We start from the raw sequence: 13,620 nt of genomic DNA on the forward strand, positions 1-13,620 counted from the left end.
CGGGATTTTTGGGGTTTTTTTTGGGTTTATTTTTGGGGTCTGACCGGGATTTTTGGGGTCAGTTTTGAGTTTATTTTTGGGGTCTCACCGGGGTTTTGGGTTTATTTTTGGGGTAGATTTGGGGGGTGTTTTGTGTTTATTTTGGGGTTTATTTTTGGGGTCTCACCGGGGTTTTTTGGGGGGGTTTGGGGTAGATTTGGGGGTTGGTTTTTTGGGTGGTTTTGGTTTATTTTTGGGGTCTCACCGGGGTTTTTTGGGGTTCCCAGGTGTGGGACTGACCACCCAGGACCTTTGCTCGGGCTCGGCCTCCCTGGACGGGTTCCGGGGTCTCGTTTTCGTGGGCGGCTTCAGCTACGCCGACGTGCTGGGCTCGGCTAAAGGTGGGTCTGGAACCCCAAAAAACGCCCGAAAAACCGCCCCAAAAAATCCCCCAAATCCTAAAAACTCCAATTCCGGAAAAAGGGGGGAAAAATCCTAAAAAAATCCATAAAAATCCGCCAAAAAACTCAAAAAACCCCCGCAAAAACCCCCCAAAAATCCCATAAAATCCTAAAAAAAAAGAAAGTCCCACAAAAAAAAAAAAATCCTGTAAACAACCCCAAAAATGGCTCCTCCCTGAGGAGTTTGGGGCTTCAGCTAAAGGTGAGTCTGGAACCCCAAAAAACGCCCCAAAAACCACCTCAAAAATCCCCAAATCCTAAACACCCGAATTCCGCAAAAAGGTGGAATAAATCCTAAAAAATTCTGTGAAAATCCACAAAAAATCTCAAAAAATCCCACAAAAAACACCCCAAAAACCGCCCCAAAATATCCCCTAAATCCTAAAAACCCGAATTCCGCCAAAAGGGGGGAAAAACCCTAAAAAATTCCATAAAAAATCCACCAAAAATCTCAAAAAAACACCACAAAAAACCCCCAAAAAATCCCCCAAAAATCGACAAAAATCCTAAAAAAAAAGAAAATCCCACAAAAAAAAAATCCCATTAAAAAACCAAAAATGGCTCCTCCCTGAGGAGTTTGGGGCTTCAGCTAAAGTTGATTCTGGAACCCCAAAAACCACCCCAAAAAATCCCCAAAATCCTAAAAACCTGAATTCCGCAAAAAGGTGGAATAAATCCTAAAAAATTCCATAAAAATCCGCTAAAAAAACCAAACACCCCAAACAACCCCAAAACCCCCACAAAATCCTAAAAACCCGAATTCCGGAAAAAGGGGGGAAAATCCTAAAAAAATTCCATAAAAATCCCCAAAAAAACCTCAAAAAATCTCACAAAAAACCCCCAAAAAATCCCCCAAAAATCTAAAAAAAAAAGAAATCCCACCAAAAAAAACCCCCATAAACAACCCCAAAAATGGCTCCTCCTGAGGAGTTTGGGGCTTCAGCTAAAGGTGAGTCTGGAACCCCAAGAAACCACCCCAAAACCACCCCAAAAATCCCCAAAATCCTAAACACCCGAATTCTGCAAAAAGGAGGGAAAAACCCTAAAAAATTCCATAAAAATCCACCAAAAAACTCAAAAAATCCCACAAAAAACACCCCAAAAACCACCCCAAAATCCTAAAACCGAAGTTCTGCAAAAACAGGGAAAAAACCCCAAAGAATTTTCCCAATTTCCTGGTTTTTATCTCATTCTTTCCCGAATTTCCCAATTCCCCCGTTATTTCCCCCCATTTTTCCCTCGTTTTTCCCCATTTTCCCCAATTTCCTCTGTTTCCCCCATTTTTCCCCAATATTCCCATTTTCCCCCCATTTTCCCCCATTTTTCCCCCATTTTTCCCATTTTTATCCCAAATTTTCCCCATTTTTATCCCAATTTTTTCCCAATTTCCCCATTAATTTCCCATTATTTTCCCCCCATTTTTCCCAATTATCCCCATAATTTCCCGATTTTTTCCCCATTATCCCCCATTATTTCCCCATTATTCCCCATTTTTCCCCCATTATTCCCATTTCCCACCATTATTTTCCCCCTTTTCCCTCATTATTTCCCCAATTTTCCCCTATTTTTCCCCCATTTTTAGCCCAAACTTTTACATTATTAACTCAAATTTTCCCAATTTCCCCAATAATTTCCCCATTATTTCCCATTTTCCCCCAATTTTCCCCATTTTTTCCCAATTTTTTCCCAATTTCCCCCCATTAATTTCCCCATTTTCCCCCCATTATTTCCCCTCCGTTTTCCCCCATTAATTTTCCCAATTTCTCCATTATTTTCCCCATTATTTTCCCCTCATTATTTCCCCATTTTCTCCCATTATTTCCCCCAATTTCCCCATAATTTTCCTCATTATTTCCCCCATTATGGACATTTTTATTTTTTTTAATTTTCCCAATTTCCCCATAATTTTCCCCATTCTTTTCCCCATTAATTTCCCCATTTTTCCCCATAATTTCTCATTATTTTCCCCCATTATTCCCCCATTATTCCCCCAATATTTCCCCATTATTTCCCCCATTAATTTCCCCATTATTTTCCACATTTTTTCCCATTTTTATCCAAAATTTTTCCCAATTTTCCTCCATTTTCCCCATCATCCCCCATTAATTTCCCCATTTTTCCCCATAATTTCTCATTATTTTCCCCCATTATTCCCCCATTATTCCCCCAATATTTCCCCATTATTCCCCCCATTAATTTCCCCATTATTTTCCCCCCATTTTTCCCAATTATTTCCCCATTTTTTCCCCATTAATTTCCCCATTATTCCCCATTTTCCCCCAACTTTCCCCCATTTTTTCCCCATATTTTCGCATTCTTCCCCATTTTCCCCCAATATTCCCCCATTAATTTCCCATTATTTTTCTGATTTTCCCTCATTATTTTCCCCCATTTTTCCCAATTATTTCCCCATTATCCCCCATTAATTTCCCCATTATCCTCCATTAATTTCCCCATTATTCCCCATTTTTTCCCCATTTTTTTCCCAATTTCCCCCTTTTTCCCCCAATTTCCCCCCATTATTCCCCCATTTTTTCCCCATTATTCCCCATTTTTATCCCAAATTTTCACCACTTTTAACCCTAATTTTCCCAATTTCCCCATTAATTTCTCCATTATTTTCCCCCCATTATTCCCCCATTTTTTCCCCATTATTCCCCAATTATTTCCTCATTTTTCCCCATAATTTTTCATTATTTTCCCCCATTTTCCCCCCATTTTTATCCCAAATTTTCACCATTATTAGCCCAAATTTTCCCAGTTTCCCTCCGATTTTCCCCATTCTTTTCCCCATTATTCCCCCCTTTTCCCCAATTTTCTCACCCATTATTTCCCATTATTTTTTCTACTTTTCCCCCATTATTTCCCATTATTTATTTTCCATTATTTTCCCCGTTTTCCCCCATTAATTCCCCCAATAATTTCCCCATTATTCCTCATTATCCCCCATTAATTTTCCCATTATTTCCCCATTATTCCCCATTTTTATCCCAAATTTTCCCAATTTCCTCATGAATTTCCCCATTATTTTCCCCCTATTTTCCCCAGTTATTTCCCCATTTTTCCCCCATTTTTATTCCAATTTTTTCCCATTTCCCCCATTTTCTCCTCAACATTTCCCCCCATTATTGCCCCATTCTTTTCCCCATTATTTCCCTTTTCCCCCCATTATTTTCCCCCTTCTTCCCCCTTTATTTCCCATTATTTTCCCAATTTTCCCTATTATTGCCCCATTAATTTCCCCATTTTCCCCCATAACTTCTCATTTTTTCCCCCATTTTTTCCCCCATTTTTATCCCAAAATTTCACAATTTCTCCATTAAGTTCCCCATTAATTTCCCCATTATTTTCCCCCATTATCCCCATTAATTTCCCCATTATTCCCCCAATTTTTCCCCATTTTCCCCCAATATTTCCCCATTATCCCCCATTAATTTCCCCATTATTCCCCATTTTTCCCCCATTTTTCCCCCATGTTTTCCCCATTATTCCCCATTTTTATCCCAATTTTTTTCCCATTTTCCCAATTTCCCCCATTTTCCCCCATTTCCCCCCATTATTCCCCCAATTATTTCCCCATTTTCGCCTTTAATTTATCATTATTTTCCCCCATTTTTCCCCCATTTTCCCCCATTTTCCTCCCAAATTTTCACCATTATTTACCCAAATTTTTCCAATTTCCCCATTTGTCCCCCCATTTGTCCCCAATTATTTCCCCATTATCCCCCATTAATTTCCCCATTATCCCCCATTAATTTTCCCATTATTCCACATTTCCCCCCAACTTTTCCCCATTTTTTCCTCATTCTTCCCCATTTTCCCCCAATTTTCCCCGAATTTTTCCCCAAATTTTCCCCATTTTTCCCCAATTTTTCCCCACTTTTATCCCAATTTTCCCCTAATTTTTCCCCAAATTTTCCCCATTTTCCCCCAATTTTTCCCCATTTTTATCCCAATTTTCCCCCAATTTTCCCCGAATTTTTCCCCAAATTTTCCCCATTTTTCCCCAATTTTTCCCCATTTTTATCCCAATTTTCCCCTAATTTTTCCCCAAATTTTCCCCATTTTCCCCAATTTTTCCCCATTTTTATCCCAATTTTCCCCCAATTTTCCCCCAAATTTTCCCCATTTTCCCCAGTTTTTCCCCATTTTTCCCCCATTTTCCCCAATTTTTCCCAATTTTTCCCCATTTTCCCCCCCAAATTTTCCCCAATTTTCCCCCAAATTTTCCCCTATTTTTCCCCATTTTTAACCCAAATTTTCCCGATTTCCCCCTTTTCCCCCCCATTATTTTCCCCAGGCTGGGCCGCCTCCATCCTCTTCAACCCCAAAGTTCGCTCGGAGCTCGAGCGCTTCCGGACGCGGCCGGACACGTTCAGCCTGGGCGTGTGCAACGGCTGCCAGCTGATGGCGCTGCTGGGCTGGGTGGGGACAGGTCAGTGTCACCTGTGTGTCACCTGTGTCACCTGTGTCACCTGTGTCACCTGTGCCACCCCAATGTCACCCCAATGCCACCCCAATGTCACCCCAGTGTCACCTGTGTGACACATTCAGCCTGGGCGTGTGCAACGGCTGCCAGCTGATGGCGCTGCTGGGCTGGGTGGGGACAGGTCAGTGTCACCTGTGTGTGTCACCTGTGTCACCTGTGTGTGTCACCTGTGTCACCTGTGCCACCCCAATGTCACCCCAATGCCACCCCAATGTCACCCCAGTGTCACCTGTGTGACACGCTCAGCCTGGGCGTGTGCAACGGCTGCCAGCTGATGGCGCTGCTGGGCTGGGTGGGGACAGGTGAGTGACACCTGTGTGTCACCTGTGTCACCTGTGTCACCCAATGTACCCTCAATGTCACCCCAGTGTCACCTGTGTGACACGCTCAGCCTGGGCGTGTGCAACGGCTGCCAGCTGATGGCGCTGCTGGGCTGGGTGGGGACAGGTCAGTGTCACCTGTGTGTGTCACCTGTGTGTCACCTGTGTGTCACCTGTGTCACCCCAATGTACCCTCAATGTCACCCCAATGTCACCCCAATGTCACCTGTGTGACACGCTCAGCCTGGGCGTGTGCAACGGCTGCCAGCTGATGGCGCTGCTGGGCTGGGTGGGGACAGGTGAGTGACACCTGTGTGTCACCTGTGTCACCTGTGTCACCTGTGTCACCTGTGCCACCCCAATGTCACCCCAGTGTCACCTGTGTGACACGCTCAGCCTGGGCGTGTGCAACGGCTGCCAGCTGATGGCGCTGCTGGGCTGGGTGGGGACAGGTGAGTGACATCTGTGTGTCACCTGTGTCACCTGTGTCACCTGTGCCACCCCAATGTACCCTCAATGTCACCCCAATGTCACCTGTGTGACACGCTCAGCCTGGGCGTGTGCAACGGCTGCCAGCTGATGGCGCTGCTGGGCTGGGTGGGGACAGGTCAGTGTCACCTGTGTCACCTGTGTCACCTGTGTGTCACCTGTGTCACCTGTGTGTCACCTGTGTCACCTGTGTCACCCCAATGTCACCTGTGTGACACGCTCAGCCTGGGCGTGTGCAACGGCTGCCAGCTGATGGTGCTGCTGGGCTGGGTGGGGACAGGTGAGTGACACCTGTGTCACCTGTGTGTCACCTGTGCCACCCCAATGTACCCTCAATGTCACCCCAATGTCACCCCAGTGTCACCTGTGTGACACGCTCAGCCTGGGCGTGTGCAACGGCTGCCAGCTGATGGCGCTGCTGGGCTGGGTGGGGACAGGTCAGTGTCACCTGTGTCACCTGTGTCACCTGTGTCACCTGTGTGTCACCTGCGTGTCACCTGTGCCACCCCAATGTCACCCCAATGTCACCCCAGTGTCACCTGTGTGACACGTTCAGCCTGGGCGTGTGCAACGGCTGCCAGCTGATGGCGCTGCTGGGCTGGGTGGGGACAGGTGAGTGACACCTGTGTCACCTGTGTCACCTGTGCCACCCCTATGTCACCCCAATGTCACCCCAATGTCACCCCAGTGTCACCTGTGTGACACGTTCAGCCTGGGCGTGTGCAACGGCTGCCAGCTGATGGCGCTGCTGGGCTGGGTGGGGACAGGTCAGTGACACCTGTGTGTGTCACCTGTGTGTCACCTGTGCCACCCCAATGTCACCCCAATGTCACCCCAGTGTCACCTGTGTGACACGCTCAGCCTGGGCGTGTGCAACGGCTGCCAGCTGATGGCGCTGCTGGGCTGGGTGGGGACAGGTCAGTGTCACCTGTGTGTGTCACCTGTGTCACCTGTGCCACCCCAATGTCACCCCAGTGTCACCTGTGTGTCACCTGCGTCATCTGTGTGTGTCACCTCAGGTGTCCCCAAAAGTGTCCCCAGCAGTGTCCCCGAACTTTGTCCCTTTGGGGTTTCCTTCTGGGGGTTTCTCTCCTGAGGTTGTCCCCAAGGTGTCCCCTCAATGTCCCCAACCCCTGGTGACACTCTGGTGACCCTTGGTGACATTCCCATGACAGTTGACACCCCCTCATGCCCATGGTGACATCTCTGCAGTGTCCCCAACAGTGTCCCCAACTTTGTCCCTTTGGGGTTTCCCTTTGGGGTTTCTGTCCCCAAGGTGTCCCCTCGATGTCCCCAACCCCCGGTGACACTCTGGTGACCCTGTGGTGACCCTGGGCGCCATCTCTCCTGGCAGATGCCACCTCCCCGGGCCCCGTCCCCGTGGTGTCCCTGGATGTCCCCACAAGTGTCCCTTTGGGGTTTCCCTTTGGGGCTTCTGTCCTGGGGTTGTCCCCTCAATGTCCCCTCGATGCCACCCCCCCGGGTGACGCTCCGGTGACACTCTGGTGACATTGTGCTGTCCCTGCCTGGCAGATGTCACCTCCCCGGGCCCCACGGTGGCCCTGGAGCGGAACGTGTCCCCAGCTTTGTCCCTTTGGGGTTTCTCTCCTGGGGTTGTCCCCAAGGTGTCCCCTCGATGTCCCCTCGCTGCCACCCCCCCGGTGACACTCCGGTGACCCTCTGGTGACATTGTGGAGTCCCTCCCTGGCAGATGCCACCTCCCCGGGCCCCGTCCCCGCGCTGTCCCTGGATGTCCCCAGCAGTGTCCCCAAACTTTGTCCCTTTGGGGTTTCTCTCCCGGGTTTGTCCCCTCGCTGCCACCCCCCCGGTGACACTCTGGTGACACTCTGGTGACACTGTGGAGTCCCTCCCTGGCAGATGCCACCTCCCCGGGCCCCGTCCCCGCGCTGTCCCTGGATGTCCCCAGCAGTGTCCCCAAACTTCGTCCCTTTGGGGTTTCTCTCCCGGGTTTGTCCCCTCGCTGCCACCCCCCCGGTGACACTCTGGTGACACTCTGGTGACCCTCTGGTGACATTGTGGTGTCTCTCCCTGTCAGATGCCACCTCCCCGGGCCCGGCGGCGGCGGTGGCCCTGGAGCGGAACGTGTCCCCAAACTTTGTCCCTTTGGGGTTTCTCTCCCGGGTTTGTCCCCTCGCTGCCACCGCCCCGGTGACACTCCGGTGACACTCCGGTGACACTCCGGTGACACTGTGGTGTCTCTCCCTGGCAGATGCCACCTCCCCGGGCCCCGTCCCCGCGCTGCCCCTGGATGTCCCCAGCAGTGTCCCCAAACTTTGTCCCTTTGTGGTTTCCCTTTGGGGTTTCTCTCCTGGGGTTGTCCCCAAGATGTCCCCTCGATGTCCCCTTGATGCCACCCCCCCGGTGACACTCTGGTGACACTCTGGTGACACTGTGGTGTCTCTCCTGTCAGATGCCACCTCCCCGGGCCCGGCGGCGGCGGTGGCCCTGGAGCGGAACGTGTCCCCAAACTTTGTCCCTTTGGGGTTTCTCTCCCGGGTTTGTCCCCTCGCTGCCACCCCCCCGGTGACACTCCGGTGACACTCTGGTGACACTGTGGTGTCTCTCCTGTCAGATGCCACCTCCCCGGGCCCGGCGGCGGCGGTGGCCCTGGAGCGGAACGTGTCCGGGCGCTTCGAGTCGCGATTCGTCACCGTGCGCGTGGAGCCGGGGCCGGCCCTGATGCTGCGGGGCATGGAGGGGGCGCGGCTGGGGGTGTGGGTGGCGCACGGAGAGGGTAATCCAACTGGTTATACTGGTTATACTGGTTATACTGGTTATACTGGGAGGGCACTGGGGCATGGAGGGGGCGCGGCTGGGGGTGTGGGTGGCGCACGGAGAGGGTAATCCAACTGGTTATACTGGTGATACTGGTTATACTGGTTATACTGGGAGGGCACTGGGGCATGGAGGGGGCGCGGCTGGGGGTGTGGGTGGCGCACGGAGAGGGTAATTGTACTGGTTATACTGGTTATACTGGTTATACTGGTTATACTGGGAGGGCACTGGGGCATGGAGGGGGCGCGGCTGGGGGTGTGGGTGGCGCACGGAGAGGGTAATCCAACTGGTTATACTGGTTATACTGGTTATACTGGTTATACTGGGAGGGCACTGGGGCATGGAGGGGGCGCGGCTGGGGGTGTGGGTGGCGCACGGAGAGGGTAATCCAACTGGTTATACTGGTTATACTGGTTATACTGGTTATACTGGGAGGGCACTGGGGCATGGAGGGGGCGCGGCTGGGGGTGTGGGTGGCGCACGGAGAGGGTAATCCAACTGGTTATACTGGTTATACTGGTTATACTGGTTATACTGGTTATACTGGGAGGGCACTGGGGCATGGAGGGGGCGCGGCTGGGGGTGTGGGTGGCGCACGGAGAGGGTAATCCAACTGGTTATACTGGTTATACTGGTTATACTGGTTATACTGGGAGGGCACTGGGGCATGGAGGGGGCGCGGCTGGGGGTGTGGGTGGCGCACGGAGAGGGTAATCCAACTGGTTATACTGGTTATACTGGTTATACTGGTTATACTGGGAGGGCACTGGGGCATGGAGGGGGCGCGGCTGGGGGTGTGGGTGGCGCACGGAGAGGGTAATCCAACTGGTTATACTGGTTATACTGGTTATACTGGTTATACTGGTTATACTGGGAGGGCACTGGGGCATGGAGGGGGCGCGGCTGGGGGTGTGGGTGGCGCACGGAGAGGGTAATCCAACTGGTTATACTGGTTATACTGGTTATACTGGTTATACTGGGAGGGCACTGGGGCATGGAGGGGGCGCGGCTGGGGGTGTGGGTGGCGCACGGAGAGGGTAATCCAACTGGTTATACTGGTTATACTGGTTATAGTGGTTATACTGGTTATACTGGGAGGGCACTGGGGCATGGAGGGGGCGCGGCTGGGGGTGTGGGTGGCGCACGGAGAGGGTAATCCAACTGGTTATACTGGTTATACTGGTTATACTGGTTATACTGGGAGGGCACTGGGGCATGGAGGGGGCGCGGCTGGGGGTGTGGGTGGCGCACGGAGAGGGTAATCCAACTGGTTATACTGGTTATACTGGTTATACTGGGAAGGACTGGGAGGGACTGGGATCATTGGTTATACTGGGAGAGATGAGATACTGGTGATACTGGGAGCACTGGTTATACTGGTATGGCACTGGGAGCCCTGGGCTCTCACTGGTGCGTTACTGGTTTAACTGGTGGCACTGGGCTGGAACTGGTCCCTAACTGGTTTTTAACTGGTCTCTAACTGGTCTCTTACTGGTTTAACTGGTCTCTAACTGGTCTCTTACTGGTGTCCATCTTCTTTCTAACTGGTTTACCCAGTTAACCTGGTCTCTAACTGGTTTTACTGGTCTGTAACTGGTTTCTAAGTGGTCTCTAAGTGGTCTCTAACTGGTCTAACCAGTCTCTAACTGGTCTCTAACTGGTCTAACTGGTCTCTAACTGGTCTAACTGGTCTCTAACTGGTCTCTAACTGGTCTCTAACTGGTCTAACTGGTTTCCAGGCCGTTTCCAGTTCCGGCCGCCGTCGGCGCTTGACCGCTGTGTCCGCTCCGGCCTGGCCGCGCTCCGTCACTGACCATTGAGTGACCACTGACCCTAACTGGTCTAACTGGTTTAACTGGTCCCTAACTGGTCTCTAACTGGTCTCTAACTGGTCTAACTGGTTTCCAGGCCGTTTCCAGTTCCGGCCGCCCTCGGCCCTTGACCGCTGTGTCCGCTCCGGCCTGGCGGCGCTCCATCACTGACCATTGAGTGACCACTGACCATTACCAGTCTCTAACTGGTCTCTAACCGGTCTCTAACTGGTTTAACCAATCTCTAACTGGTCTCTAACTGGTCTAACTGGTCTCTAACTGGTCTCTAACTGGTTTAACTGGTTTCCAGGCCGTTTCCAGTTCCGGCCGCCGTCGGCGCTTGACCGCTGTGTCCGCTCCGGCCTGGCCGCGCTCCGTCACTGACCATTGAGTGACCACTGACCATTACCAGTCTCTAACTGGTCTCTTACTGGTCTCTAACTGGTCTAACTGGTCTCTAACTGGTCTAACTGGTTTAACTGGTCCCTAACTGGTCCCTGTCTGTCCCCAGGCCGTTTCCAGTTCCGGCCGCCGTCGGCGCTTGACCGCTGTGTCCGCTCCGGCCTGGCCGCGCTCCATCACTGACCATTGAGTGACCACTGACCCTAACTGGTCTAACTGGTCTCTAACTGGTCTCTAACTGGTTTCTAACTGGTCTCTAACTGGTTTAACTGGTCTCTAACTGGTTTCTAACTGGTTTCTAACTGGTCTCTAACTGGTCTAACTGGTCTCTAACTGGTCCCTAACTGGTCTCTAACTGGTCTAACTGGTCTCTAACTGGTCTCTAACTGGTTTCTAACTGGTTTCTAACTGGTCTCTAACTGGTCTCTAACTGGTCCCTAACTGGTCTCTAACTGGTCTAACTGGTCTCTAACTGGTCTAACTGGTCCCTAACTGGTCTCTAACTGGTTTCTAACTGGTCTCTAACTGGTCTAACTGGTCCCTAACTGGTCTCTAACTGGTCTCTAACTGGTCCCTAACTGGTCTCTCACTGTCCCCAGGCCGTTTCCAGTTCCGGCCGCCGTCGGCGCTTGACCGCTCTGTCCGCTCGGGCCTGGCGGCGCTCCGTCACTGACCATTGAGTGACCACTGACCATTACCAGTCTCTAACTGGTCCCTAACTGGTCCCTAACTGGTCCCTAACTGGTCCCTGTCTGTCCCCAGGCCGTTTCCAGTTCCGGCCGCCGTCGGCGCTTGACCGCTGTGTCCGCTCCGGCCTGGCGGCGCTCCGTCACTGACCATTGAGTGACCACTGACCATTACTGGTCTCTAACTGGTTTCTAACTGGTCTCTAACTGGTCTCTAACTGGTCTCTAACTGGTCTCTAACTGGTCCCTAACTGGTTTCTAACTGGTTTAACTGGTCTCTAACTGGTCTCTAACTGGTTTCTAACTGGTCTCTAACTGGTCTCTAACTGGTCTCTAACTGGTCTCTAACTGGTTTCTAACTGGTTTAACTGGTCTCTAACTGGTCTCTAACTGGTTTCTAACTGGTCTCTAACTGGTCTCTAACTGGTCTCTAACTGGTCTAACTGGTCTCTAACTGGTCCCTAACTGGTCTCTCACTGTCCCCAGGCCGTTTCCAGTTCCGGCCGCCATCGGCGCTTGACCGCTCTGTCCGCTCGGGCCTGGCGGCGCTCCATCACTGACCATTGAGTGACCACTGACCATTACCTGTCTCTAACTGGTCTCTAACCGGTCTCTAACTGGTTTAACCAATCTCTAACTGGTTTAACTGGTCTCTAACTGGTTTCTAACTGGTTTAACTGGTCTCTAACTGGTCTAACTGGTTTCTAACTGGTTTCTAACTGGTCTCTAACTGGTTTAACTGGTCTCTAACTGGTCCCTAACTGGTCTCTAACTGGTCTAACTGGTCTCTAACTGGTCTCTAACTGGTCTCTCACTGTCCCCAGGCCGTTTCCAGTTCCGGCCGCCGTCGGCGCTTGACCGCTGTGTCCGCTCGGGCCTGGCGGCGCTGCGTTACGTCGATGACGGCGGCGCCCCCACCGAGCGCTACCCCATGAACCCCAACGGCTCCGGCGGCGGCGTGGCCGCGCTGAGCTCGCCCTGCGGCCGGCACCTGGCGGCCATGCCGCACCCCGAGCGGGCCGTGCGCGCCTGGCACTGCCCCTGGCCCGGCCGCGGCGCGGCCGCAGGCGGCCGGAGCAAGGCCGGCGACGGGCCCTGGCTCAGAATGTTCCGGAACGCCCTCGAGTGGTGCCTGCGGTGGCCGGAGGGGGAGAAGTGACCGACGAGTGACCGCTGAGTGACCGATGAGTGACCGATGAGTGACCGCTGAGTGACCGACGAGTGACCGATGAGTGACCGATGAGTGACCGATGAGTGACCAACCAAGCCCCTGTGACACTGACCAACCCCCAAAAGAGACTGACCGCTCACTGACCATCACTGACCACCCACTGACCATCACTGACCATCACTGACCACCCACTGACCGCTGAGTGACCGCTGAGTGACTGACCAAGCCCCTGTGACACTGACCATCACTGACCACTCAGTGACCACTGACCACTGAGTGACCATCCCTGACCATCACTGACCACAAAGTGACCACTCACTGACCACTCACTGACCACCCCTGACCACTCACTGACCATCACTGACCATCCCTGACCATCACTGACCACCCACTGACCACTCACTGACCATCACTGACCATCCCTGACCATCACTGACCACCCCTCTGTGACACTGACCACTGAGTGACCATCACTGACCACTCACTATCACTGACCATCACTGACCATCACTGACCATCCCTGACCACTCACTGACCATCACTGACCATCACTGACCACTGAGTGACCATCACTGACCACTGAGTGACCATCACTGACCATCACTGACCACTCACTGACCACTCACTATCACTGACCATCACTGACCACCCCTCTGTGACACTGACCACTGAGTGACCATCACTGACCACTCACTATCACTGACCATCACTGACCACTCACTGACCATCACTGACCATCACTGACCACTGACTGACCACTGACTGATCACTGACCACTGACCTCTGTGACACTGACCATCACTGACCACTGAGTGACCACTGAGTGACCAACCCATGGACACCCTACTGTGACACTGACCATTCACTGACCACTGAGTGACCACTGAGTGACCGCTGACCATTCACTGACCATTCACTGACCACTGAGTGACCACTGAGTGACCGCTGACCATTCACTGACCATCCCTCTGTGACACTGACCACTGAGTGACCACCCCTGGCTACACTGACCACTC

General features: G+C 52.1%; 1 long non-coding RNA gene across 2 annotated transcripts; it reads right to left on the reverse strand.

Annotated features, from left to right (window-relative positions):
- Positions 1-12,762: 12,762 nt before the first annotated feature.
- LOC128949814 (uncharacterized) lies at positions 12,763-13,352 on the reverse strand. Of its 2 annotated transcripts, XR_008484288.1 has the most exons (5): positions 13,322-13,352; positions 13,185-13,214; positions 13,086-13,131; positions 12,956-12,995; positions 12,763-12,795 (listed from the first exon to the last, which is right to left on the reverse strand). It is a non-coding gene; the product is annotated as an uncharacterized LOC128949814 (long non-coding RNA). The 2 variants fall into 2 exon arrangements; XR_008484287.1 differs by lacking the exon at positions 12,956-12,995 and having other exon boundaries at positions 12,765-12,795.
- Positions 13,353-13,620: the final 268 nt, after the last annotated feature.

Source organism: Melozone crissalis, unplaced genomic scaffold (assembly GCF_028551555.1).
Source record: "Melozone crissalis strain CALT ecotype California unplaced genomic scaffold, PUWL_Pcris_2 ptg000298l_1, whole genome shotgun sequence".
NCBI lineage: Eukaryota > Metazoa > Chordata > Aves > Passeriformes > Passerellidae > Melozone > Melozone crissalis.